General features: G+C 46.8%; 1 protein-coding gene and 1 long non-coding RNA gene across 10 annotated transcripts in view; one reads left to right on the forward strand and one right to left on the reverse strand.

The window, feature by feature from the left end:
- The window catches only part of Esrrg (estrogen-related receptor gamma), a 617,835-nt gene that overhangs the window by 198,497 nt on the left and 392,331 nt on the right, over window positions 1–27,007 (forward strand). The window lies entirely within an intron of this gene.
- Window positions 9,559–26,946, reverse strand: LOC120096194 (uncharacterized). The gene is made up of 5 exons (XR_005492352.2): window positions 26,641–26,946; window positions 23,909–24,022; window positions 19,058–22,148; window positions 10,831–10,949; window positions 9,559–10,345 (listed from the first exon to the last, which is right to left on the reverse strand). It is a non-coding gene; the product is annotated as an uncharacterized LOC120096194 (long non-coding RNA).

The following is a 27,007-nucleotide window of genomic DNA, read 5'->3' on the forward strand; positions in this document are numbered from 1 at the left end:
TTATATGTCTCCTTCCTGCAGCTGCTGCTGACCAGTTTTCCAAGCAGGAATTTGGCTGCCTATGGGCCCTTGAGTATGGATTTATACCTAGCTGGAGAAATCTCAGCCCGTTGTGATCTATCCCTATGTCTTAGCTGGCTTAAACATTTCTGGAAAGACGAGAACTGTATTCTACTGTGCTTGGTGGTCCTTTCTTCTTTACCACAGTGAAGTCCCTTATGTTCTCTGACAAAGTGCATACTGTGTGCTTCTGTCCATAGGGATTCAGAGTCAGCTGGGATGTGGTCCCCAGACCACGGAGTGAAAATGTAAAGTGTTTCACTGATGTCAGAGGCGGGGGCTTGAACAGACAGTGGTTCGAATAAAAACTCAGAAGGACAGGTGACAAATGTTCTTCGGACGGATAAGGGATCACGTACTGTGGGTGAGCAGCCAAGTTGGAGGTAGACAGGATGAAGTGAGAAAGAGCCATATTTGAAGGCTGTCTACAGGGAGACAGATTAGAAGGGGGATTAAGGGATGAAAGGGAAAAGGTGAGTGTGAACAGAGAGAAGTGAGTCAGAGAAAGGTGCCTCAGAGCAGGCTGTGAGTCAGAAAGGAAGATTACATAGTGAACTTGGCAGTGGCTCAGAAGTGTGTGTGTGTGTGTGTGTGTGTGTGTGTGTGTGTGTGTGTGTGTGTGTGTGTGTGTGTTGGGGGTGGGGGAGGGGCGGCGGGTGGCCAGGGGCTGCTGTGGCCTGCAGATGAGGTCAGGAAGATGTGCGGGCCTGGGTAGAGGTGTGGGTGGTGTTCAGGGAGGGTGAGGACACGGGGTGATGACATCACTGGGAAGCTGCTGCACTTGGACAGGCCTCCCAGCCTGAGCCTCTTTATAATTGGATGCTTCGGTGAAGAGGAAGGCAGGGGATGGAGTCCAACATTGCCATTCAGTTTTATGGAAAATTGTCTAATAGGCTTAATGTCATTTCTCAGTCCTCCCCCTCCCCCTTTGCGAGCTGCTGTGCCCCCTCTTTAGGCTGATGTCTTGGCTCTTTGAAGCTTCAGCCAAGCCAAACCACCTCTGATCCATTTTCATTCATTTTTGTTACTCTCATCATTGGGGATTCTCGTCTACATACTCTTTAGTTTTTTACCTCACACCTACTGGAAGCCAACATCCATCCCAGCTGAAAAGGCTTTCCTTCCAAACCCTGTGTCCTCCACCCACTCCCACCTTGGCACCCCACCCACACTCACACACGCCAGCCCTTCATGATCTTCTATGCATTCTCTCAGTGCGTTTCAGCTTTATGGGATGTTCTGTTACTTCTGACCTGTTCCCTGTCCCTTCTAGATAACCAGCTATAGTGTGTCCTATCTTCTGGTACTCTCCAGGCCTGACACAGAGTAAAAAGATTGATGAGTATTCAGAAAGAAGGAAGGCCAGAGGACAGTCTTAGGTGCCATTACTGAGAGATACCATCTGCTTTGTTGGGAGATAGGGTCTTTGAGTTGCCCCTTAGATTAGGTTCTCGGGCTGGTGAACCCCATGGACCCTTCTGGTTCCGTCGTTGTTCCACTGTTTGGATTATAAGCCTGCCACGATGCTCCCCGTTATTTCTGAGTGTTCTGGAGATTATGCTCCGGTCCTCAGGCTTGCAAGGTATGTGCTTTACCAGTGAACCATCTTCCCATCCCAGTAGTTTCCCTGTAGAGATAAAAGTTGTGGAGTTCTGTGGCACTGAATCCATTCACCTGGGGTATGGCACGAACACCCATCTGTAAACCCATGTTGTCACCTCAGCTGAAAACTCCGAGCAACATCTCCAGGTTCCTCCCTAGCCCTCGGCATGCACTGTGCTACTTCCTGTCTCTAGGTGCCTGGGGTGACTGCACCCAGATGATGTTTGCCTGTCTCTTGTCAGCTTCATTTCACTAACTGTCTCTTCTAACTTTTCCCATTTGTTCATAGGTGTCAGAATTTCTTTTTTTTTTTCAAGTGGAACGATATTCTATCATGATTTGTTTCCCCACTCATTTGTTGATGGACATTTCAGTTGTTCCCCCAGGGGGCCATTGTTCTGAATGCTAAAATACCCCATTCATCATGTAATACAGTCTCTAAGGGCATAGTTAGGGCTGGTAGCTCCAGAAAGAAACGGCAGAGTAGACTGAGGAATAATCTCTGTGTCTGGCAACGTCATCAGAAGTATCCAGGAGGGCAAGAAAAGCCATTCCTGTTAGATGGCGATGGACTTCTGTGAAAAGGCAGGGCATGAATTTGCTGAGACGGTAAATACAGAGTTGACACCAAGGGGCACTCTGTCCACTCGCTCTACTCCGTCCTTAAAGTAGGAGAGCTAGATGTAGGGGTGAGGAAAAGTGAATCAGCTGAGGAGAGATACTGAGGGAAGGAGGTGTGGAAGAGGGGCGTGGTTACAGCCTAACAGGTATTCCGTTGATACAGGGCTTCCTCAAGTACAAGGGAGCACTACAATGAGAAGGCCAGGTGGTCTGCACACAACGCTTTTTAACAAGCCGTAAGCTTAGAGCTTCCCGCAGCACAAGGTCTGCCACCTTACAGCTACAATATGTAACAATATGTACAATATGTAACAATATGTACAATATGTAACATCAGATCCCAGAGGGAACTCTGGGTACCAGTCACTTACATTGAACTTTTCTTTTTCAGTTGGACTGGTTTGGGCTACTTTTCTTCTCTTTACTTATGTCATCCCATGAAACTTCCCCAGAGTGTTGCTTCTAATGATGGGAACTGAGTGTGTATTCGTGTGTGTGTGTGTGTGTGTGTGTGTGTGTGTGTGTGTGTGTGTGTGTGTGATGTGTTTGGGTATCCAAAGAAGATGAAACAAGGCTTTAGATCCCCGGAAGCTGGAGTGACAGGCAGTCTTGTGAGCTACCTTGATGTGAGTGTTGGGAGCTTCCTCTGGGAGAGCAAGAGTATTCTTAATGGCAGAGGCTTCTCTAGCCCCATCCTTGGCAGCTTCATAGCTGTGTCCTGAGCTTTTAACACCCCGTGGATTTGTCTAGCAGAATTTCTCCTGGTTTAAAGGGTAGGAGAGCTAGATTTTACTGGACCCTCTTAGAAGCCACAGTCCTTCTTCACCACTCCTTGCCCAACCCACAGTCCCCATATGAGATTCACAGCCACTCCCTAGACTGAAAAGAAATCCTAGACAGGAGCCTATTGCACGCCAAAGCCGCAAAGCTCTTGGCCTCTCCGGCTAACAGCAAGCACGTAACTTTAACTTCCCCAGGTATTTCCACCCAAGACTGGGCTGACTGCCTTTTTGGAAGTTTTTTTTTCTTTCATTTTTTTTTCTTTCTTTTCTTTTCCACTTCAGACATTTGGTGCTTTGGCCCATTTCAAGCTGCCTCTGATCCTCTGCCTCTGCTTCCTGCCAGCCCCTCCAATCTACCCTTGGGGAGTCTCACTGGTCACCATGCAGAGACCCCCTCAGGCCAAGAAAGCCTCCCTCACTTTGTTTCTGCTTAACCCCTGCCCTTCGGGGTGCTGAGGGGCGGGCTCTGGGCTGCAGCCCTTGTAGTCTGTTCTTGCTTGCAGGTGATTAGCAGGTGGCTTCTAAGCAGAAAGGAACTTTGCCCCGGGCTGCACTCTCCCATAGGCTCTTGCCGTTTTCGCTACAAAAGAGAAAAATGGATCCTTTGAAGAGTGTATATACACTATTCATGTACTTTTCAGAAAGAGAGAAGTGTCTGTAAATTTCCAGGATTGGTATTAGATTTTTTTACTTTGTTATCGGAGAGCAGAACGAGCGGAGTAAGGCTCGGGTGGCTTTTGGAACGGAAAAGAGGCAGTTGCCAGTTATAAGCACCTGGTCTTTCAGCAAAGCTTATTTGAACATTTCTCTCTGGACACTAATTCCCCAACAAGTTGTATTCCGGGCGGACGCTGTGGCCTGCTACTACAGTGACTGGGGCTGGTGTCTCACTGGCGCTCCTCTCGGGGAGCTAACTCTCCTTTCCCACCCAGAGCCTTGAGCACTATGCCTGCCTATCTGCTGCTGGAGGAGGTAGCATCTTGCTGTTGTCTCTGCCTCAGTCCTCCAGGCCCTTTGTCACCTATGCTGCTGCCTGCAGGTTCCCCCAAGGGAAATAATTTCTTCTTTCTTGTTTTTAAATTTAATATATTTTTATTAATCTTTGAGAATTTTATTTACTTTTATGAATATTCAGTTGAAAAATAGATTATTTTATACATTGTATTCTTTTTTTATTGGGCGTTTTATGTATTCACATTTCAAATGTTACCCCCTTTCCCAGTTTCACCTCCAGAACCCCCTCTCCCATCCCTCCTCCCCCTGGTTCTATGAGGGTGCTCCCCAAACCGCCCACCTACCCATGCCCACCTGATATTCCCCTTGGGGAAATCAAACCTTCATTGGACCAAGGCCTTCTCCTCCCATTGGTGCCCAACAAGGCCATCCTCTGCTACTTATGCAGCTGGAGCCATGGGTCCCTCCATGTATACTCTTCGATTGGTGGTTTAGTCCCTGGGAGCTCTTGGGGGGGGGTTGGGGGGGCTGGTTATTGACATTGTTGTTTTTTTTTTTTTTGGTTCTTTTTTTTCGGAGCTGGGGACCGAACCCAGGGCCTTGCGCTTCCTAGGTAAGCGCTCTACCACTGAGCTAAATCCCCAGCCCCGACATTGTTGTTCTTATGGGGTTGCAAACCCCTTCAGCTCCTTCAGTCCTTTCTCTAACTCCTCCATTGGGGTCTCTGTGCTCAGTCCAATGGTTGGCTGGCAAATTCTGTCAGGCTCTAGCAGAGCCTCTCAAGAGGCAGCTATAACAGACTCCAGTCAGCAAGTGCTTCTTGGTATCTGCAATATTGTTTGGGTTTGGTGTTTATATATGGGATGGATCCCCAGGTGGGGCAGTCTCTGGATGGCTTTTCCTTCAGTCTCTGCTCCACACTTTGTCCCTGCATTTCCTTTAGACAGGAGTCCTTCAGGTTAAGAATTTGGAGACGAATGGGAGGCCACATCCACCAACCGGGGGTCTTGCCTAACCTCTGGATATGGTTACTACAGGTTCTCCTTCTCCTTTGTTGAGCATTTCAGTTAATCTCATCCCTGTTGGGTCCTGGAAGCCTCTTGCTTTCCTGGTATCTGAGACTTGCTGGTGGCTACCCCCAGTTCCCTATCCCCCATTGCTACACACCTCAAATTCTGGACCCTCTGTGTATCATCCCTGTCTCCTTCCATACCTGATCCTATCCCCCCTTTCCCCTCCCCCTCTTCTCTTCCTTCCAAGTCCCTCCCACCCTCTACCTCCATGAGTATTTTGTTTCCCCTTCTAAGAAGGACTGAAGCATCCACATTTTGGTCTTCCTTCTTCTTGAGCTTCACAGGGTCTGTGAATTGTATCCAAGGGAAATATTATACTGTTCTTTCAACAACTTGAGCCACTGTCCCAGCACTACAAGAAACATGGTACTCTTCCCCCACCCCCCCAAACCTCTGAGCTATTGGGGACAGTGCGATGTTTCCTCCAACCCCCAAAGTTAAAATCAAATGAAGGAAACTACTCTTTCCTAAGCTTCTTAGTTTAAAATTTGTATTACAATTATTCGTCTGTGGTGCATGTGTGGACACCTTGCAGGGACTCATTCTCTTCCACCTGACTCAGGTGCTCACCACGGAGGCAGGTTCCTTACCTCAGTGGTTCGAGTCCTTCCTAGTGCTAAGACCCGTTAGTACAATTCCTTGAGTTGTGGTGACCCCCCAACCCCCGGCCATAAAATTACTTTGTTGCTGCTTCGTAGCTGCAACTTTGTTACTGTTATGAATCGTAATGTAAATATCTCACATGTAGGACACCTGATATGCCACCCCTGGTGTGACCCACGGCTGAGAGCTGCAACTTTACCTGCTCAATCATCCTGCAGGTCTCTCTCGCCAGTTTCTCTTCTATGTTTTTCTTAGTTGAAAAATAAAATTAAAGAAGTTCTCTTGAGCCTGTCTCCTTCCTCTGCCACATCATGACTACCAGACTGATCGGAACTGAAGTGTTTGCTGCAGAAGGTCAGTCTTTGTCTGTTTCTTTGTTTCCCCCATGGTTGTGCCAAGGGTAGCTCTTGAAAGGAGCTGGTTAAGGGACAGGCCACCCAGAGAAGAAACCCTCTGCCTCCTTAGGGTCTTTGCTTCTGGAGAGATCTTTCTAGTTGTTGAGTTTTGAACACAGGGTGTCCACCTGAGCGTCTGTGCCTGTGTTAGTCAGTGATGCTGAGCTATGGCACGGATCCTCCAGAAGCCTGACAGGCACTCTGTGTGTCTCACTGTGCAGGGAGCGGGGGGGGGGGGGGGTGAGGGGATGGGGGGTGAGGGGGTGGGGGAGTGCGCCTTGGGATCTGCGAGTCTGGGAAACTCAGATCCGTTCATTCTGGGCTTTAGCTGAAGTGTGTTGGATTTGGGGGTGTCTGTTTTAAAAGGCAGGAAAAAGAATAGCCATGTGGTCCTTATCTCTAGCTTGCTTAAGATTATCTGGTTCTCGGGAATCTTGAACATGGAATAGCATGCTTATTTTACGAAAACCAAGAAAAACCTTCTCCCTCTCCCTCTCCCTCTCCCTCTCCCTCTCCCTCTCCCACTCCCTCTCCCTCTCCCTCTCCCTCTCCCACTCCCTCTCCCACTCCCTCTTCCTCCCTCCCCCCATCTCCCCTTCCCCCTCCCTCCCTCTCCCCTTCCCCGTCCCTCCACCCCCTTCTCCTGCCTGCCCCACACAGATGTCTGTGGAGAAAGTGCTACAAAACCTCAGACTATGCTCTCCTGAGTTTGAGAACAACCTTACAAAGGTGGAATGGTGGAGTGTCCCTGGCAGGGACTGCTGAGTTCTGGTCTCAACATGTTTATGTGACAACAGTCATAAAAGTTGTTTGGTTATCTCCTTGCAGGCACAGAATCAAGACAGTCTTTGTTTCCTGAGGGACTGAGAGTGACATGGATTACCCAATGTCCAATAAGATAGCTCAGGAAATGGCCTTGTTTCAGTGACCTGGGGATCTTTAGAAAGGGATAGATAGTAAAAAGGGAAGCATCAGGGTGAGCTGGGAGAGCTGCTGGCTATGGCCTACATGGGGAGAAAGTGGTTCTTATTAGATACTGAATGTGGCAGACTGGGGGCTGCCTAATGTACAACCAGAAGCAGGATCTTGGGCACATTGCATTTGTCCAAGTCACGGACCTGCTCTGCCATGAATAAAGTTTGACTAGGAGCCTTGCAAGCATGAGGACCTAAGCTCCTCACCTCAGATAAAAAAAGTGGGCATGGTAGCACTCTACAAGGCAGAGAAGGAAACAGGGATCCCCACGATCCAGGTAGCTTGGGCTGTTTGATAATCTCCAGGCTAATAAGAGACTCTGTCTCAAAATTCAGGGTGGGTGGACCCTGAGGAACAACACCAAAAGTTGTTGTCTGACCTCCATGTGTACCTTCATCTCTGAATACATGGATGCACACACACACACACACACACATATGTGCACACACACATATGCGCACACACACACACACACACACACACACACACACACACACACACGCCTGTGCACTTGCAACAGCAAATGATACCAACAACAACAAACAGGCCACCACATTGGCCTTCCCTGGGCTTACAGCACTCTTTGAATCACCATGGCAACAATAGTTTTAATTATAGAGAGCCAAAGTGGTACCTTGTATATCAGAGGGGGCTCACTTTTCCCCTAGGCTGGATTTGATTATCCACTCTTAACAGACAGGTCTTTTACTTACGAAGTGTGTGAGAGCCAACTGAGGTTTTCCAGGCCGAGGGCCTGATGGACAGAGGCCCCTGTGACACCACACTGGAATTCTTTGTCTGGGAGGAAGCCCATATTAGCTCAGCTGGCACCCTTGGGAGCCTGGTGAGATGCTGCCCCAGGACCCACTGTGGCCGCTCTGTTCTAGCCACTGGAAATCTACCCATTAGGCTAGAGACTTGGGTGAAGTATCATCTCATAATTGTCCTTGACAATATTTAGGGTTAGGCTGGGGAGATAAGCAAGTAATTCCACTGAATGATGCAATCACAGAGACATGTGCTTCACAGTGCCTTCCTGACCAGAGCTTTAGAGGGGACCCTGGGCTTCAGGGCTCACCTTGCAGTCTGTTCCCCATCTTTATTTCCCATACTGCTTACTCTTCGAATTTCCCATCAGGTTTGTCGAGGGACCACAGCCTATCTGTGTCCGGGCTCCCTCGTTTTCAAAGCTCTTGCAAAGTTAAATAATCTCCCCCTCAGGTAAACATAAATCATTGTCTACCTTCTTTGCTCCTTGAGTAGACCTTCTGATGTATTCATTAATTATGGCTGCTGCCTGGTGGCGCAGTGATGGCTGAGTTGTGCCTGTGACCATCTTTCCTAGACTGCCCCGTTCCTGACACTCAGCCTTAAACCCCCACTCGGTGTTAGGAAGGTCCTTCTTCTGAGAGACAGACAGCCAGATGGTGGCGAATGAAAGAATTGTGCCTGCAAAAAATAAAACCAAACAGCGACGTGGGTACGTTCAAGAAGTTTCCAGAAGGAGGGCAGAACACCGTTGTCCTTAGAACCTGGCACACAGCTGGAGAAAGACAAGGCAGGCAGGAAAGAAAGATGGGTGGGAAGGGTGGTGTGCAGGGTGGGAGGGAGGGAGGAGGGGGGTGAGAGAGAAAGGAAGAGGGAGAGAAAGAGCATAGACTAACACAGGGGAAGAAAGGAGGAGGGAAGGGAAGGAGGGAGGAAGGGAGGGAGGGGGAAAGGAGGGAGGGAGAGAGAAAGGATGAAAAAGGAGAGGGAGAGAAAGACCACAGACAAACACAGGGGAAGAAAGGAGGGAGGGAGGGAGGGGGAAAGGAGGGAGGGAGAGAGAAAGGATGAAAAAGGAGAGGGAGAGAAAGACCACAGACAAACACAGAGGGGAAGAAAGGAGGGAGGGAGGGAGGGAGGGAGGGAGGGAGGGAGGAAGGGAGGGAGGGAGGGAACGAGCAAGCTAGTGAGTATGCCTGTTTCAGGTTTGGTCACCTTTTTCTGCTTCATTCCTGTTCTGGCCTCATTCCTGCTCTGGACTCCTTTAACAGTGAGGCTAATCACAACCCAGGCTTTGGAAGCCCAGAACGCCCAGGCAGAAACCGCTTAGTAATAGCCTCATGGTTCCGATTTCTAATTCTTTCCCAGATTATTTTTCAAAAGAGAAAACAAAAAGTTCCCATTTTTTTGGTAAATCTTGCTTAACTAATGACACAGCCTCCCTGTTTGCTTAGCTTTCCTCGTTCAGGAAGCTTTGCGACTCCGATTTTGATTTCGGAGTTCAGGCATGTTAATGAAGTCTTTGTATGAAAGCAGAGGGGTTCTGTTTCTTGTTTGTTAGTTTAATGAGATTTTGTGTTAAGAATGGCACCATGAATCTGTCAGAATTAGCTTGGCTGCATGTGTGTAGCCCAGCAGCTCTGAGACCCTTGAAATGTCTGTTTTTAGGACACCAGCGGGGGGCTAATGAAAAGACTTTGTTGATTTTAACGAATTGCAAGCCACTGTAGCCAAAATAAATATAATCTGCTTTTTGGATTAGTTGTCACAGATGATTTTGCCGACTAACAGTGATTAAAGAATGCGTGTGGACCAGAAGCCTAGCTGTTCTCCAGTGACTTTGGCTAAAACAGCAATAAACAGAAGTAAATAAAGACTCAGGGTATTAGTTATCGTTAATAAACAGCGACACCAAATGTACAGTGTGTAGGCGTGAAGGGAGGGAGGGGTGTCAAATACCTGTGTGGCTCATGTGACTCCACCTCTTGCTGCCACAGAACAAAAAGCACAAACAAAAAAATAGACGGTTGATTATTAGAAATTAGAGTGGAGTGTGGCTGGGCCATCTGTGTGCTGTAGCTCTACCTGTGCATGGGGAGGTTAGAAGCCCAGAGTCACCTCCTGGTTCTCGGGGACTCTCCGTGCTGGTTGGGCCCACCACCATTCTGCTCTCATCTTCCCTTGGACTTGGGGACCAAAGTTGAAATCCTGCAACTGTAGGATTAGAGACTAAATCTGAAGGTAGTGTTAATTACTTGTGTAATTATTAACCTTCTTGCCCGGTGATTCTACCCAGCTAATGAGCAGGACAGTGTAGCTGCCTCTGTTTCTCTGTATCCCCACTTCAATGAAAAGACTTGCCCAGCCAGTGAGCCCCGCCCTTCTGTTTCTCTGGGGAAGTCTATGAATAGGGTTTTCCTTCATCGATGCTTAACCGTGTCCCGAAGAAAAGAATGGTGGTGGCCGAAATCCTCCTTGGCAGGGTGTTTGTGCACAAGCTGGAAGATGGCTTCTGTAGTTGAAAACAAAACAAACACAAAACTAAACAACAGACCACAGCAAAGCAGAGATGCTAAGGCAACTTCTATTGTTTCTATCTGTAGCAAATGCTCTAAGGCCTCCTCCTCGGGGTGCTTCATCTCCAACAGCAAATTACCATTAGTCCTTAGCTTGTTGCCCCTTGCCAGGCTGGTATGGATATATTTGTTGACAGATGCAGAACCAGGTGTGTTGAAGGCATGGGCAGGGTATCACGGAGCCATCCAGCAATTCAGCAGTGGCTTTTTGGTCTCATGTGATGCCTGGTGCCACTCAGGTGTCACTGACCCCACCAGCGTGTTCACTCCCGCCAGCATGCTCACCAACTTGTGCAGGGTCTTCAAAACTGATGGCTGTTGCTTGCACGGTCCCCTCACATGTCAGGTGCTGTGCACATCTGTCCTACCTCATAGCACCTATCTTAGCATGGAAAGATGCTGTGTCTTGTGGCGGTCTTACCTTTAAGGAGATAGTAGGATGAATCAGGATGTGCTCCAGTCTTCTGATAGTTTCTGGTCCGGTAGAAGACGCTAACGCAAGGCACACGATGAATTTGAAAATAATGAGTCGGCCCCAGGCTGGATTGTGGAGAAGGCAAGCGAGTAGCTAGTGAGGGGTTGCAGTCCTGAGGGAGGTAATGTGGAAAAGCCCCCATCTAGCAAGTATGGTTGGAGTGGAGACTTGAAAGCAACAGTTGTGGGTCTGGGGAAAACACAAAGTGAAGCAGGGGAGCCCCTCCCCACCAATGAAGCCTAGCCCTGATCACAGAAAAGGCAGGCTGGCCTGCAGGCAAGGGACAGCAGCAGGTGTCAGTGACAAGAGTCTGGCTGGGTGTGTCAGCATGTATTCCTTTGTATGTGGGTGCATGTGTGTATGTATGTGTGTGTGTGTGCATGTGCATATGTGTGTAAATACGTGTATGTGTGTGCATATGTGTGTATGTGTATATATGTGTGTGTATGTGTATCTGTGCCTGTGTGTGTATATGTGTGTATGTGTGTATGTGTGTGTATGTGTATGTATGTGTATGTATGTGTGTATGTGTGTATGTATGCATGTGTGTGCATGTGCATATGTGTGTGCATGTGTGTGTATATGTGTATGTATGTGCTTGTGTGTATATGTATATGTATGTGTGTGTGTATGTGTGTATGTGTGTATATATGTGTGTATGTATGTGTGTGTGCGTATGTGTGTATGTGTGTGTATGTGTGTGCATATGTGTATATGTGTGTATGTGTATATATGCATGTGTGTGCATGTGTATGTGTGTGTATGTGTATATGTGTGTGTATGTGTATCTATGTATGTGTGCATATGTGTGTGTGCGTATGTGCGTGTGTGTGTGTGTGTAACTTCAGATACTTTCCTTAATTGCACTACACATTATATATTGAAGTGATATCTTTTTCGTGAAAAGCTTGGAGCCCTCCAAACTAGCTACCTTGCTGGGGGATTCCCTATCACCCTCCCCAAAACTCATCTCCCCATCCCCTCTGCTGAGATGACAAGATGGCTGCCATGCCCACCTGATGTTTATTTAGGTGCTGGGGATCTGAATTTTGGTCCTCACACGGCCATCTCTTTGACCCCTTCCCCCACTTGCAGTTTCAAGTCCATTTTCTAAACTAGTTAGCAAAACAGTTTGTATCCTGTTGATTTCTATGAGAAGCTGGGGAAGGTTCCAGGCGAGACTCGAACCTGCTCTGCTGCCAGCCTCTGAATTGCCTGTGGTTCCTATGGCTGCGTGCGACTTCCATGGCACTGGGGATGTAGACCCTGAGGTGCATGTTACTGTATGTTCTATGCTCCATTTGTGAAGCAGGACGAGGGCACATAGGGCTTAGGGTTTCAGCTAACTGTGATAGCTATGATATCACTCTTCTGCCATTGACTCCCTAGGTTTTCCTATGAGTAAAGAATGGGCTTCGTACTCCTACCCACTTAACTTATTTATCTAGGGCACCCCTTTCTTCTTGCATTCAACATCTGTACAGAGTGAGGCACCCATGGCCTTGGCCTCTCATGCCGTATTCAGCAGGTCTTAGGTCTTGATCTCTCCAGGTCAGGTCCTGGGCAGATGGCCAAGTGTCTGCCAGGCACGACTGAAATCCAGAAACTGACACTCTTTTGCACAGAACAGGCATGGAGGACTTCCTTAAGATTCCATTCATCGTTAGAACTTATTTTACAAATCCTGTAAACTCCCACAAGGAGATGAGATTGGTCTATTCTACATCAGCCATGGTCCAGTCTCTTGTTTTTCTTTCATAGTAAACTTGAAAAGTTCATTAAATGTTCTCAAGGAATACTTAGAGTGACTATAAGGGCCATGTCCTGGTGGGTAAAGACAAGCATACATCTGTACATATGGACAGATAGGCGTAGTGATCATGGCATGCAACCAGAGTCCAGCCCCCTGGGTCTCCTGCGCACATCTCCTCTAAGTTGGCTATCTTGATCACCTCTGTTTTCGAGACTTTAAGCATCGGATTCTGGTTTGTGAAGAGCTGTGGCTGGCTGAGATCAATATCAAGTTCTGCCTAAATTCTTTCAAATTAAGCAAACACTAGGCTGTCAGACATGCTCACACTGGTGATGCCCACACTGGTGTCTCCCTCTCTAATAACCTTGGATTTCAACCTTGCATCTTCCATGAAGGAAGCACTCCTCTGTGGAGGAATGATATTCAAGTTCAGCTTGTTTCTGCAGACATTTTTTTCTTTCTAATATACATCTAAATTTCTCATATGCTACATGGACCTACCTTCTCACATTCCTTTAGGGCTATGTGGCATCTGCCATCATTTCTATGAATAACATAACAACGTGTAGGGATACTCAGTCATGGACTTATTAGAATAAAATTTAATACAGATGCTGTGTTCATTTTCCATGGAAGTCTGACTAGGGTGTCTGGCATTTTGAAATAAGAGGAAGTAATTATCTTGTTATGCTGCTGTACCCTGACAGGTGGGACGGACCTAAGCAAAAGCTGGGTTCTGCTTAAAATTCAAATTAACACCCGGGTCATCTCTGTGCTCCTACGGAAACACGATATTCCTTCTCTCTGCAAGACTAATTCGCGTGTGGAATGTGAGTTACACTCTTGTCTGATTTCTCCAGAAGAGCTCCTCCTTGTCCCCTACTCCTTGCATTCTTTAGGAGAAGAATAAAAAGAGTGTGTTCTGTGTTGGTAAGTTATTAAAGAAGAGAAGTGTTTACCAGGAAACATCAGCTGACCCTGAACGAACGAATGTTCTAGCTGTGTGGTTAGAGTCTTCACCAAAGCCTTTGCGAGAGAACTTTTCTCAGCTCAGATGCTGAGGTGCTGTTTCTAAAGGGCCTTAGCACTTTGACAAGTTTCAGGGCCCAGTGAGTTTTCTCTACCAAGGATGGACTAGGAGCCTTGGCTCAGCAGGTGAGATCGGCCGGCCTGAGGCTCCTGGGAAGAGTCCTGGAACCAGAGCAGATAAGCCTGTGTGTGTGCGTGTGTGTGTGCGTGCGTGTGTGTGCGTGTGCGTGTGTGTGCGTGTGTGTACGTGTGCGTGTGTGTGCGTGCGTGTGCGTGCGTGCGTGCGTGTGTGCGTGTGTGCGTGTGTGTGCATGTGTGCGTGTGTGTGCACGTGCGTGCGTGTGTGTGTGTGTGTGTGTGTGTGTGCGTGCGCACGCATATGTATACTTGTGGCTCATTCCCACACTCTCCTTTGTTGCTCAGTATAAAGACTTTTATTTTGAAATGGAAGGTTAGGGTGGCTTTGGCCATTGTGTGTCTTCTCAGATTGCACATTTCACTATAATCCCTGATACTGCTTGTATGTGAAATGTTGTATTATTCATTTAATACTCTCAGATATGAGATGGATACAGTGTGTGTTGAGGGTGCGACTTCTTTTTCTTCGTAATAATGGATTAACGACCATTTTAATTTTATTGATGGGTCTGGAACTGTGGATATGAGACTTGAGTTTCAGAGCCTTGTCACTTCAAATATAAGGCTTCCCAGATTACCTAGCATTGACTTTTTAGGTTTTTTATTATTATTAAATAACACTCTGTATTGTTCCAAATATTTTCATTAAAATCCAGAGGAAGTTTAAATGACTACAAAAATCTCAATCCCAAAAGAAATGACTTTTCTCATAGTGAAAACAAAATGAGTAACTAAGTACAGGAGGAGGATGGGGAGAGGTTGGGTGGAATTTGAATTCCAAGAGGACACTGAGCACATTGGAGTTGGGCAGAAGCTTCTCCCTGTGGGAAGACCCACCCTTTGTCCTACCCTTAAAGATAGGGACAATCAGGTTAAACTCCTCCCACTACCATGTGGGAGATTAAACTCCTCCCACTACCGTGTAGTTTCAAGGTGGAGCGAGATGGCAGAAGAGCCAGGTTTTCCTTTGAAAGAAGCTGTGAGTTACGTGTTGGTTTTCTCCTCCCTGGGGTAGTGACTCTCCCTAAGATAACTGAAGTGAAACAGAGAATTTAGGGAACATATTAAAACCGATCCCAGAAAACAGGAGTTTCCCCGGAGTAAACAAAACGAGCTGCCCAAAGAACCCGGTGTTTGGAACAGTATTACAAATGCCTCAGTAGATTTTAAATGAGGCAAAACATGTTCCAATATCATTTAAAAATAACAGCTTAAAAGGGCTCATATATAAAGACATAAAAGGCATTTTGACATTTAATATGAAAACAGCATTTTGATGAACTGGGTTAAAATGAGTCAGAGACATATGGATCACATATTTCTTATAGTGTGCCCGCATTTTAAAAACGAGGCAGGGGGAAAAATCTGGCAAAATATTTTTGGGGGAATTTGCTACATATACTATATTTGAAAAGAGGTGAGGATGAACTCCAGACTGCTGTGACTGCTCGTGACATTGAATTTGATAACTTTTAATTTGCACCTCCCGGATTCCTGTGAAATAGCTCAATCTGTCCATGCGCTCTGGAAGTGAGTAGTTAGAGAAACTCTTCCAGTTCCTTTGGTTGTGAATCAGTCACCAAACACATACCTGCAGGAGCATGCCAAATGCCAGGCCCTGGGCTAGACTCATATAAACTGGGAGATTTGCTTTCATAGGAAGGGTTCATACCATTAGAATGGGGCTCATGAGTTCCTGGGGGCCAGAGATTCTAAGTGCTTTGGGATGGAGCAAGGGTCCTATTTGTGGAGCATTTATGGGGTAGCCATGGGCTCAGAAGGGGGAGTTCTTGCCCTGTATGGACAAAGCCATTGGTTTGATTGCTAGCCCTCCATAAACTAGGCTGAGAGCTCAAGTCTATGATCCCAGCATCCGGGAGATAGAGGTAAGAGGGCCAAAGCATTTATTATATGCAAAAATCTTTCTATACCTTATCACATAGAACGGTTAGATATGTCAGATATGCCTTCATTTTATAAAATTAAATCGTGTGTCTGTATGTGCACACACACGCAAGTGCATTTGCATGCATATACAGGCTTGCTTGTACCATGGTCCATGCATGTGTGTAGGTTGGAGGACAGCTCCCAATGCCTGTCCCTGCCTTCTATTTGTTTAAAATGGAGCCTCTTTCCTTGTTTTTTTTCTCCCTCCTATATGTGCCAGGCTTGATGTCCCAAGAGCCTCAGGGAACTCTCCTGTTTCTACCGCCCATCTTCCTACAGGAATGCTGTGATCACAGCTATGTACTACAAATCTACCCTTTACCTAGTTTCTGGGGGTTTGAACTGAGGTCCTCAAGCTTTGATGACAAGCACTTTTACCAACTGAACCATCACCCCAGTGCCTGCTTTTCTATTTTAGATGATGAAGAAGCCAGTGTGACAGCCACACATGCACATTTGGTGATCCGTGGAGTGTTGACACACTCAGACATATTGGTAGCCTTTAACATTTCCATTTGCTTCGATGGGCTCTTGAAACTCATCTGACTTGGGATTCATTTGAGCCAATAGCTTGTGGCACAGCTGAGGTTTGCTCAGTGCACATCTCAGCATTAAGAAAAGATAGCAGCTCCTTTTGTCATCTTTAAGGCCTGGGGTTGCCCCGTAAAAGAAACAAATGAATAAATCCAGTTACTTTGTCAGAGAGACCATATGGACAGACAGGGATGAAGAACAGGCACAGAGAGTGCAGGGGTAGAGAAATCCTCTCAACCAGGCCCTGCCTGTCCACATGAGTAGACAACATGAAGTCGCAAACACCAGGAAGATCAATTCTGGCAGAGACCAGCCCAGATCATATAGCCTTGGGAACCAATAGAGTGACAGCTGCGAATAGCCAATCAGCTTGGCTAGCTGACTAAGTCAGCTTGGTAGTGAAGGAAGATGGAGACAGTCGAAGCTCGGGGTGTGAGTTCAGGTCACCAGACACAAACTTATCCCCACTATGAATGCTTATGGCAAGTGTGGCATAGAGGTGTGGATCTAGTGATGGTGGCACAGCTCAGAATATTCCATCCACATTTGGCACGAGCAAACGGAAAGAGAGAAAGCTAACACAATATGCTTTGAACTTTACAAAACAAGGAGACAAATGCATGTATTTAAGGAGGTGTAGAAGGTGTGGCCATGCTGGAGGGAGTTTGCTACTGGAGACGGGTCTTTATGCCCCTCGATCTCTCTGTCTCTCTCTCTCTCTGTCTCTGTCTCTCTGTCTCTCTGTCTCTCTCTCTGTCTCTGTCTCTGTCTCTCTCTCTCTCTCTCTCTCTCTCTCTCTCTCTCTCTCTCTCTCTCTCAATACTCCCTCTCTCCTTCCTGTCTCCCATACTCAAGAACCACTTAAGTTGGCATGAGGAGACCAAGTCAGTTGGCACCAGTGAAGTTACGGAGAAACCAAGCATGCTGGGATTTTGGATCCACTCTCAGGGCCTTCTTGAGGCCGATACCTTGTGTCGAGAGTGCCATAGGGAACATGGGCAACTGTCCAAAAGTTCTCCCTCCTGGGCCTCTTATTCCCATCCTGTGGAAATGTTTCCTGACTTTCTTAGAATGCTACTAGCTGATGCTAATGAATTCCTACCTTTCACTTGGGGGCTGGTCACTCTGACACTTAGAGGGGATCAAGGGAGTCACAAGTGCAGCAGCCGCCTACACACATGGGAGTGTGATGAACGGCAACACGAGACAAAGGTTGGTCAGAGGGTGTGAGGCAGGGCAGTGTGCGTGGTCAGGGAGGGCGGAGGGTCCCCGCCTGACTACCAACACGGGGGAGCACTCAAAAGACTAGGAGAAAGAAAACCACAGATGACTAAAAGCTCTAAAGAAAGGATGTAGAGGAAAAAAGATGCCTTCCCTGGTGAATAGTTCACAAGATAACCTGAGTCTGGATAGAGAACGCCACATGGCACACTGATAAGGGGACAGTTCCAGGCTGTTCCCTTTAGGAGCTAGGGACCGTCAAGTATGGGTCGGGGAGGTCATAGTGCACCATCAGCACTAGGAGCACACACAAGCTTCTCACTTGTGGAAGTAGCAGGTTCTGGGGGATTTCTCGGCGTTACCATGAAGTGACTGCTTGGTGTTCTTTCTCTGGTCCACCTCTGTCTGGGTTGTGTGGTAATGTAACGGTTGCATTTTCATGGTTTTGATTGCAGACTGAGTTCTGTGTATACTAACGTGGCCTTCCTCTCAACAACATGGGCACGCTCCTAAAAGACAGGAGAGCAGTGCTCAGTTTTCTCAGTAACTTCACTGGTGCCAACTGACCTGGCTTCTTCATGCCAACTGAAGGGTGCTAGGGTATGGGGGGTCAGGCAAGGAGAGAGAGAGAGGGAGAGAGGGAGAGAGGGAGAGAGGGAGAGAGGAAAAGAGGGAGAAAGGGAAGGAGGGAGAAAGGGAAGGAGGGAGTGAGAGAGGGGAGAGAGACAGGGAGAGAGAGGGAGAGAGAGGGGGAGAGGGGGAGAGGGGGAGAGAGGGGAAGAGAGAGAGAGGGAGAGAGGGAGAGAGGGAGAGAGAGAGAGGGAGAGAGGGAGAGAGGGAGAGAGGGAGAGAGAGGGGGAGAGGGAGAGAGGGAGAGAGGGAGAGAGAGAGGGGGGAGAGGGAGAAAGGGAGAGAGGGAGAGAGGGAGAGAGGGAGAGAGGGAGGAGAGAGAGAGGAGAGAGAAAGAGAGAGATATCATGGCACATGCCACTAGTCTTTGAGTCCTCAAAGCCCAACTCCTGTAGCACACTTCCTCCAGCAAGGCCACACCTTCTACGCCTCCCCAAACACTGCCACCATCTGAGGACAAAGTGTTCAAATACCTGAAACTATGAGGGACAATTCTCATTCAAACTACCGCATGGCCTCACAGTGTCCTAGGTGACCAAATCACATGACAGTAGCTAGGAAAAGTGGTGAGCTCCATTAACCAAGGGAAGCATCTACATGCAAGGTATGAAAGCTGTTTGAAAATGATGGCTGTCGTTTTAAATGCCTCATGATGAGGTGACTAGTAGTGTGTGTGTGTGTGTGTGTGTGTGTGTGTGTGTGTGTGTGTGTGTGTTTGTGTGGTGTCTATCAGTGTGATTGTTTACTCAACTTCAGGAATTTCCCAATTACTTCTCTAACTTAGATTTTGAGACTCAGTGTCACTGAACTTGGATTTCTGGCCTTGATGAGAGTGAAGGCCAGAAGGCCCTCGGATCTTCCCTTTTTCACTCCACCTACCGTTGACACACCAGGCCTGTGCCATCACACTGAGCTTCTTACCTGTGTGCTGGGGGTCGGGTCTTTTATAGTCGAAGACATCTCTCCAGTCCCAGAAAGCAGCATTTTAGAAACAAATCTCTCCTGTCTTGGAGCCTAGGAGTTGTGGGCGGGCGATGAAACATCTGAAGCCTCTGTCTGTCACAGTGGCCAGTGTCTGATGCAGGACAGGAGATAGTGACCTTTTTCCCTTGACCACCATGACCATTCTGTCATCAGACTGGCAGGACCAGTGATAACGGACACTCTTCTGTCTTGGCTGAGGAGTTATCAAGAATGAGCAGGACCCAGAGGAAAAAAAAACATTTCCTGCTGTAAGTCTTTTCGGAAATTGTACAATTGAGTATTTTGGCAATTTCTCCTGGTAATTAGACGTGTTTAGTTTACATGGTCAAAAGGCCCTCTTTGGAACAGAGGTGTTTTCTGTGAGTATTCTTTCTGGGGAAAGCTGAAAGTTTTAGGAAATTGCAGGGCCACTAATGGTTTGAAAAATGACCTCTCAGAAATGCATTTAAATTATAGTGGGGAAAGAGTGTTTTTGTAAATAACATTTTATTTTGTTTGTGTAATGAAGCTCATGTAATAATCAATGTTAAATATGTGAAACTGTGTCAGGACAAGTACACATATGGGCGCACTACTAATACGGATTTTTTTAAAAGAGGTTTCTTAGTCAAGAAATAGCACAAATCTTTGTTAGTAAGCCCACCCTGTGAGAGGTGAGTGGGGACTGAACCTTTGGCTGCCAACAGATTCTCTATCTTTGTTGGTACCCAAGCTCATGGACGCTGCAATGCAGAAGGATGGCAGACAGTGACCAAAGAGGGAAGGGACGCCATCCATCTCAGTCAGAGCCTAGTGGGACAAGCTGTTCTATTAAAAAGTTTAAATTCCCTTTCTGTATTTATTTCTTTATCTTGGGAGAAGGGCATGCATACCACAGCATGTCCACACAGGACTGGGAACAATCCGCTGGAGTCTCTCTGCCTGTGCCATTTAGGTCCTAAGACTGAATTCAGGTTGTCAGGCTTAGCAGCAAGGGTCTTTACCCAATGGACTGACTATCTCACAGGCCCCTGAGTAAGCTCTGGATGTTATAATTTCTATTTGAAAAGTACACCATTGTCACGTGCTGTGACTCACACAGGAAATAGCATATAGTATTATTTCCCTCCACTTCTCCTCCCCCTCCACCGTGTGTGTGTGTGTGTGTGTGTGTGTGTGTGTGTGTGTGTGTGTGTGTGTGTGTGTATTTGAGCTAGAGTTTTTCTGAGTATCCCTGGCTGTCCTGGACTCACTCTGCAGACCAGTCTGGATTTGAGCTCAGAGAGCCACCTGCCTCTGCCTCCCAAGGGCTGGGGTTCCGGGTGTGTACCACGACTGCCCAGCTTTTGTTCTTCTCTTCATTCCTCAGGATATGAGAACATTTTACAGTCATGAAAGTATAGAAATTGTTCTCATGGCTTTAAATATAAACATAACAGATTTCCCGGGCTTCTTCCAAATTGCCAACCATCACTAACAATAGGGACCTTTAGCATATAGCATTTTACACACCAGGAAGTACAATATTCTCCATATCATTTGATATACACAGTCTCCCCTTGATGGAAGGCAGGGAAGACATTTTTATTTCTAAGTTAGAAACAGGAAAGCATCGGTGTCATCAAGAGCTGTGGTATGAGAAGGCTCGGGAAAGCTTAGGGTTCCTATGCAGGATCCCAGGTCTCCAGGCTGCAAAGCCCCAACCTGTGAGTTGTATGGAATAGGAAAGCCACTCTGTTAAAAAGATTCTAAATATTAAACATAAGATTGTATGTTTATTTAATATCACTGGAAAAAGCACATAAAAATGTCTGTATAAAAATCCATATTGTGTGCATCATTTTATACACACACACACACATACACACATATATATGTATATATAATACTGTACCCATAGTTATAACTGAATAATTGTTATGAAGCCATTAGTATAGAAAGATATATAATGCATATATTGAAAGATACATAATGCATATATTGAAAGAGTATAACATTGGTTAGCTTGCAAATAAATTTGTGGAGAAACAGACACGGAAAAGGCCGACTTGAGTGGTGGTATGTCTGTCCACAGTTTGCAAATGTCAGTCATAGTCTGCGAGAAGTCTCACTGATGTGTAGGCCTTTCACTAAGTCTGGCTCTTGACACATCTGAATGGCCGTAGGATGCTGAGAAATTGTTTTCGACAGTGTTCCTTCATCCAACCGCCTTACACCCACCTTTCTCCCCACTCTGCTTTCCCAGAGAACCCAGTCCATCCTGGATAGGACTCACACTGGCCGGTAAGGTGCTCAGACTCATTCTGAACTTCCAGACCATAGTTTGTCTCTTCCCTTCACTCTGCGTTTTGGAGTAGTTTGAGATTTCCCCTCTGCTCACTTCCCTCTGCACAGGTTTGGCCGCTCCTTCTGTCAGCATCGACCACTAGTGTGGTGGGTCTGTTTCCACGGGTTGGCCAGCACTGATACGTCTCCGTGACTCAGATCCATGACCTACAGCTAGGTCCGTCCACACAGGCCATGATATCGGGCAAACATAAGATGATAATTACCCATCATCATAACAATTTCATGCTAACCAGTGAAGTTTTATGTAAAATTATTTCCGAGCCCTAAAACCCTAAAACCCCCCTCTTCCCCTTCTGTCTTCTGTTATTATTTTATTTTTATTTTTTATTATCTTCATAATTTAGTCTTTCTAAAACACCATGCTGTCCTGACTATATAGTAGGTAGTAATTTCAGACTGGCTTCTTAGAAGCATGCATTTAAGCTTCCTTTATGCCCTTTTCATGGTTTGGTGGCTTATATCTTTGTAAGCACCAAATAGCAGTCCACTTTATAGATATTCCATAGTGTGTTTTTTCCATTTATCCGTTTATCCACAGGATGCATCTATCCAGTTGCCCACTGAAGGATGCCTTGGCTGCTCCTGAGTTTGGACAGTTATGACCAGGGTTGCTATCCAATCCGCACGCAGGTTTCCCTGTGGACCCAGATTGCTAGCTTTGCTTTTCTTGTCCTGCACCAGTTTTGATTTTCTTTCTTAGCTGTAAAACAGCAATTAAAATACCAATTAGATAAGGTTCTTTCTGTTGACTACTCACTGTGTGTAAGGGTATTGTGCATAGAAACCACTGGGTAGATGCTTGTCTATCAGTAACACAGCCAACACGCAGAGCAGCTCTTTGAGGCGAAGCATGTGGCTGCCTTTACTTTCTCATGTGCCCTATACCGAGCCTGGTAATCTATCTTCTTGGGGCTCAGATCTTTGTGCTTTCAATAAACTCCTCCTTGCTAAGGACTGCTTCTCCAGTCTGTGTGGATGGGAACGTGCACTGTTCTCTCGGAAGCAGGCAGAGCACTGCCCGCCCTATAGCCTGACATCAAGACTGTAATAGCTCTCTGTCAAACTCACTCAATGGTGTTCTAGTTATTAAAAATGCCAAATTCCTATCTTGTGTCCAGGCCTGTGGCTTTCGCTGAGTTAATGTGAATTGCTCTGGCAAGGTCAAGGCCTTGTGATAGTGGTGGAAGTTTCAAGGAAGGTGGCGATGACGGATTCTCCTTTAATTCATTGGAGTGCTTGTAATAAAACTAATGAATGGAAAGGACTGAACATTCTCAATTAGCTGCAGAGAACAGAATCCTAAAGATAATTAGTGGCTGAGATGGGGTGTAGTTATTTTAAAATACTGTTTCTGGTTTGTAAAGGTCTTGCTTTAGTTAGCTTTGGAATCAAGCCCTGTGGGGGAAGAAAACCAGCTCTGTGTGTGTGTGTGTGTGTGTGTGTGTGTGTGTGTGTAGGTGTGTGTGTGTATGTGTGTGTGTGTGTATGCTGCATTATGTGTGCATTCATGCATGTGGATGTGTGTGTGTGCATTCAGGCATGTTGATGTGACCATGTTGTGAGTGTGTGGGCATGTGTGTGTATCTGTGAATATGTATTCATGGGCGTATGTGTGTGTATGTGTGCGCGCGCGTGTGTGTGTGCGCGCGCGTGTGTGTGCGTGTGTGTGTATACAGGCAGAGACTTTGTGTTTCTATACAACATTATCACAGATAGAAACACGTTTTTAGTGCTTGATACTTGAATACATTTTTTGTTGATATTAATTGACTCTTCACAGTGACACTTTTAATATTATTGTTTGTGTGTTTTAGTGGAGAAGTAGAATGCATGGTTGAGATTTCTCCTTTAAGTTTTCGTGTCAGTGAAATGCACCAGACACCATGATTCTGACCCAGGGCTCTTCCTGTGTTTGGAGCTTCTCACCTCCGGTGTATGTATTTAGTTTGTTGTCAGTGTGACACTTTGACCTTTGGTTGAACAAGTCTGTCATATTGCCCTGCTAAATCACATCTCCTTTTGAGACCACAGCTAAATGTGATTTCTGCCAATGTTTACTAAATACCTACTATCTTGGGCACCTTGTGTAGACATTGTACTGTGCTAGTTAGGGCTCTCTGGAGGGACACAACTGAGGAAGGAAGGAAGGAGAGAGAGGGAGAAATTGTGTGTGTGTGTGTGTGTGTGTGTGTGTGTGTGTGTTGTAGGATTTATTAGATAGGCTTATATGATCCAACAATGGCCATTTGCACACAGGACGGGCAGCACCCGGGAGCCACTCAATCCACACACATGCCTTAGCAGCCCCAGTCTGCTACAGTAGGCCTAAGGATTCCGGAGAGCTTCTGGTCTTCAGTCCACACTGGAAGGCTGAAGCTGGGGTCTGGTGTCAGGCAAGGATGGCAGTGACAGAGTGGGTGTCCTATGACGAGGGAGGCTGTCCTTTAGACCCCTTTATACCTGTGCGGCCACGGGAAGGCATGTCTCCCACACTTTCAGGTCATCTAGGAATTATCCTCACAGGCCCGCTCAGAGGTGTCTCTTAGTGGGTCCCATTTAACAAATGAAGATTAGCTGTCAAAGAGAATAAAAGCACCTGCGTAAGCTCTGGGAGTGTGTGCATATCCAGGCAGCGACAGTCCATTCCCTTGTAGTTTCCCATTATGTATTTTTATAGTGCTTCTTCTACCAAAGGCTCCTTGAGCCTCTGCCCTTTGAATCTAGGGGGATGGCAGAGGCCGTGCTGGGAGCTGCATGGCTTGTGTTCTTGAGTTAGACTGCATAACCATGGATGTTTCTGAGATTATGATATCCACATCTACACACATCTCACAGAATTGGCATGGGCGCCAATGAAAACATTCATCCTCACCTTGGCTATAAAGGTTCGTTTTCGGTTTGTCATGTGACTACCAGCCTGCATGTCTGCGTACGGATATGTGCGTGTGGTTGCAGCCCCCAGCAGAGGGCATCAGAGCTCCCTGGATCTGGAGTTTCGTGGTCGTGAGCGCTGGAAACTGAACTCAGCTTCTCTGTTAATACAGCACCTGGTCTTCACCACTGAGCTGTCTCTCTGAAGACCCTTGTTTCAAAGATGAAGAGGACAGTGCTCTAGGCAGCCAAGACTTGAGCCTCAGTTTTCTTACCTGCAACAGGATCTAGTCCAACCACTTCTCAAAATGCCCATCCCTGTGTTCCCAAGTCACCCATTGAGGACATGTATGTGAGAGTCCCAACATCTGGCTCCAATAGCTGCTGACAACCAAGACAATTGCTTTTAAATCACTGCCTCGATTTTAGTATGCATGTATACACGTGTTCCTCCCATAATATATATTTTGCTATAAAAATATTTCTCCAGGACCAGAAAGTCTAGTCGTTTTTATCTGGGCTATGCACTCTAAAATAGCCTCCCCTCTTTCTTGGCAGTAACCGCTATGATTGAACAACATTAACCAACTCCAGCTTTGACCGCTCTGTGTGAGCTTCTGTTTGGTACAGAGTTTATAGGTCGTCTCTCAAGTCCCTTTTATCGTTTTGTCTAATACATTTTCTATTTCTATAGCTCAAGATGGTTTGGGGGGCATCTCTCATAGGGCACTGTCTTAGTTACTGCTCTGTGGCTGTGAAGGGACACCATGACCAAGGTGACTCTAACGAAAGAAGGCACTTGTTTGGGGGCTTGCTTATAGCTTTAGAGAGTTAGTCCTTGATCATCATTATGGGGAGCAGACAGGCCTGGTGCTAAGCAGTAGCTGATGGTTTTGTACCCCGACCCTCAGGCAGCAGGCAGAGAAAGAGGTGCGGGGAGAGACTGGGCTTGGCGCGGGCTTTTGAAACCTCAAAGCCCACCCACCCCCAGCTACAGGTTTCTTCCAACAAGGCCACACGTACTTTAATAAGTCCTCAATGTCTAATCCTTCTCCAACAGTCCCACTCCTTGTAGACTAAACATTCAAATTTACGAGCCTATGGGGGCCATTCTTTTTCAAACCATCACAGGCATGCAACACCCCACATATCTCAAGGTCAAGTTGAAAAACAAATCCCATCCCACTATAGGAAGATTAAGCTGCGGCATCCACTGAGGGAGATGCCTATGTTAAAGTGCTCTGGGTTTTCTAAGGAACATGGCTGAAGCTTCTTCACAGTTCCTACCCCCAACCCCAAGGGTTGCCTCACCTTTGAAATGCACACTGGAAAGAGTCTAGGGCCTCCAACCCTGACGTACAGGGGTGTGTCTTGGTCTGGGTAAGGCGGCCAGTCTCTTGTAGCTATTTATAACGCTCCCAAGAGCCACTCTCGGCTGAGTGCTGTTGGCTGCTGGAGCTGGAGAACCTGATACCACAACAAAGAGGAGCAGTGGCAAGGCTCCACCTTCATTTCCTGCCTACAGTTCCCTGTGACTACGACTGCGACTGAGATGGCAACCCTTGCCGCTTTCCTAGACGAATAGGATTTTGGATAGAGTTGAGAGAAGTGTTCAATGCAGTGTTTTTCTCATTAGGAGAGAACATGAGACTTTGGGATTTTAATGGTGAGACTATTTAAAAGCACTGCTTAGGGTTTATTATTATGCTTGGAATTTTGTTCACAGTCTCTATATACATATATAATATATATATATATATATATATATATTTCTGCTTCTGCTTGCGGGTCATTTTAATATGAGTGAAGTGTAAGTCTGCAAAGAGGAATTGACATTGATATTCATCTTTATGCCCCCTTAAATCAGTGTGAGTGAGACTCGCAGGACAAGAAACGTGTCACAGGACTGAACTTCACCAAATGCACCTTGGAGACTGGATTTGGAGTGCCAGGCTCAACACTTTTCAAAAGCTGATTTCCCAGAGCCTGGCCCCGTTGGAGCATTCTGTTTTGTATACATGGTGTGAGCATGTGCTTCTAAGTCAGCGAGTATCACGGTACCCAGAGGTCTGTTGCTAGCAGGGACCAGAAGGCCTTGAAGCAGGGATCTGTCCCCTGGCTCTTCCGGTTGCCCTGTGGCAGCAACTGCAGGCTGCTCTACTTCAAAATGGTGTCACACCTTGCTGTGAAGCTTTGCCTGCTCCTTACAGCCCTTCTCTGGTTCCAGACGTTTGATCACAAAAGCAGCCTCTCCCTCCTAATGCTGTGCGGGTTGATAAAACAGTTGCCGAGCCGGAATCCCTAAAGAAATTATTAATTACCTGGTTAATGCGCATCAGGCTGTGGGAGTGTGAGATTAATCACCAGCCGTGGGATGAGTTGCTGAAGTGGAGTTTGGTTTTTTGTCTCCTGTCACTCGGTAATGGCTTTTCCTGCCTTCACCATCAGGTGAACAGGTGCAGAGCTGCTGCGCTCTCCAGCTCTGAGTCAGGAACAGCCGGTGGCCAGGCCCTGCCTTCCCCGCAGCCCTGCTGCACGAGCAGTTTACAGCTCACAGTGCCGTCCACTCAGTGTTCCGCGCATGCGTGGAGAGTCTCCCACGTGACAGGGCTCCGTCAACGGCTGCGGTTTTCCAGATGACTGCATAGGTCCACGCACAAGCTCCCTGCACACGCTCACACACACAGC

This window comes from Rattus norvegicus, chromosome 13 (genome assembly GCF_036323735.1).
Source record: "Rattus norvegicus strain BN/NHsdMcwi chromosome 13, GRCr8, whole genome shotgun sequence".
Taxonomy (NCBI): domain Eukaryota; kingdom Metazoa; phylum Chordata; class Mammalia; order Rodentia; family Muridae; genus Rattus; species Rattus norvegicus.